This window comes from Alosa sapidissima, chromosome 14 (assembly GCF_018492685.1).
Source record: "Alosa sapidissima isolate fAloSap1 chromosome 14, fAloSap1.pri, whole genome shotgun sequence".
NCBI lineage: Eukaryota > Metazoa > Chordata > Actinopteri > Clupeiformes > Clupeidae > Alosa > Alosa sapidissima.
The window spans coordinates 522,877-525,079 of NC_055970.1; the positions used below are offsets into that span (position 1 = coordinate 522,877).

A 2,203-nucleotide genomic window follows, 5' to 3' on the forward strand; every position below is an offset into this window, starting at 1 on the left:
TACAGGAGATTAGAAATAGCTCCCAGTGACCCTGTCTTAGCAAAGACAGATGTGGGTTGAAAACAGGCGGAGGTGGCTGCCCTTCTGGTCTCCACGCGAGGGCCTCTGGAGGTGGGAGAGAGAGCCTAGTAGGCCCCTGAGCTCAGGCTTATCCAACACGCCGCTAGTGACTGCAGAACCTGATGAGAATCTCGCCCTGCACAAAACTCTCATATACATCATACATCATTTTAATACAGAATGGGAAAGGTTGTGTGTGGTGTGTGTGTGTGTGTGTGTGTGGTGGCGTGGGGTAGGGGGGTTGACTGTTTTTTTTTTCGAAACTTTTATTGAATTATTTACTCTGCGAGGGAAAAAAAAATGATGACAATGGGGGCCTCATCGCTAAACAAATAAATAAATCAAAGATTTAATCGAATTCTGGGGTACAGGACGGGGGTGATGTTGTTACGCCGCTCCTTGGCACTTAACTCTCGCGTTGCTGCGGTAATCAGGGTGTATTATTCCGTGCAGGCGGCTGCTAACGGTGTCCTGCTGAGATGGATGATCTCCCCATTTGTTTATCTTGTTTTGCTTGTTTTTGTTTTCTGTGCAAGAATTGTGTGGAGGTCATTTTGACTTGTTTAGAATATTGGGTAGTTTGTTGAATTGACTGCTGCAATACCTCTAGGTACAGGTGTTGGCATATTTGCGGTGTGCAGTATGACTTCTGATCAATGATATATAGTATGGTCTTTGCATAATTACATTCATTGTCATTAATACATTAATACAATATACGTATCAAATAAGTGGAAAATGAAGATTTGAAATCAGACCTTACCTCCATTCACCAAAGTCTCCCATCCATGTCACTTCTGTTATCACATTTGTTTAACTAAGTTTGTCCCAAATGTTTGTCAGTAGGGTCCAATCTTTCTCTCAGGTTTATCTGAAAACACTGTTTGTCTTCAAGCTCCAATCAAGGTTGTGAATTAGCTGGGTTCAGGCCTGTTAGGCAATGCTGGGCCCAGTCCCTGTGTCAGTTGGTCACTCTCCTGCTAGCTCTTAGCCTTGTCCTTGAGTCAACTGACGTTAAGCCAAAGTCCTTTTAGGCAAGTCACTCCACTCTGCGGTCATATTGTAAAGCGTTTTGGGTACTTATTGGGCATCTATTTCGGCGGAAATGCAAGGCTTCACGACACCAACCTTGCTCCAGCGGCGAGATCATAACACATGATTGGCACAATGTATTCACAACACACCACATGATTGGCACAATGATAGATAGATACTTTATTGATCCCCAAGGGGAAATTCAAAATGTATTCACATGTTGACTTTTTTGCCGCAGAATGTGTAGACAACTACCGTATTGGCATTACAAACTAACCCTATGCATTTCTTTGGAGGATTTTTTGAGTGCTGTGTCTCCTCATTAGAATGGTTAAGCCTATTAGCCAATGGACCCAGTTCCTATGTCAGAGAAACACTATCCTGCTAGTTCCCAGAGTGCTAGCTCCCAACACCAGACTTAAGTATATATACTCTTTTGATCGCGTGAGGGAAATTTGGTCTCTGCATTTAACCCAATCCATGAATTAGTGAAACACACACAGCGAGGTAAAGCACACACTAATCCCGCTACAACAGCGGCGCTCGGGGAGCAGTGAGGGGTTAGGTGCCTTGCTCAAGACCACTTCAGCCATGGCCCACTGGTCGGGGCTCGAACCGGCAACCCTCCGGTTACAAGTCCAGAGTGCTAACCAGTGGGCCACAGCTGCCCAATAAGAATTTGTTTCCACCCAGTTTCGAACTGGGGACCTTTCGCGTGTTAGGCGAACGTGATAACCACTACACTATGGAAACATCCAGACTTGGCTAGCTCCAAGCAAGCTAGCATTTAGCTTTATTCACTCTAGGAGTCAAGGAACCTTCAATGTGCTAGCCACCAGTAAACCTTCCAGTCTTTCAGTGGCTGTCGAAACAGCTTCGTGGAGGTCTTGAAGGTTCAGCTGCTTCGCATTTTGGCCAACATCTCACCTGTTTGTGAGTCTGTCTCTACTTCAGTTCATGCCAAACCTACCGCTAAGCCTATCTCCAGTTATTAATATTGCCACTGTAGAGGCTATGCCTGTCACCAACTCTCAGCCAACGTCATGCCTGTTTCTGAGTCAGCTGATGCCATGCGATGCCTGTTGCTGAGTTAGATGACACTACTTCT

The 2,203-nt window shown here is 45.3% G+C and overlaps 1 non-coding gene across 1 annotated transcript; it reads right to left on the reverse strand.

The window, feature by feature from the left end:
• Positions 1 to 1,775: 1,775 nt before the first annotated feature.
• Positions 1,776 to 1,848, reverse strand: trnav-aac. Its single transcript has one exon. It is a non-coding gene; the product is annotated as a tRNA-Val (tRNA).
• Between the last annotated feature and the right edge of the window lie 355 nt (positions 1,849 to 2,203).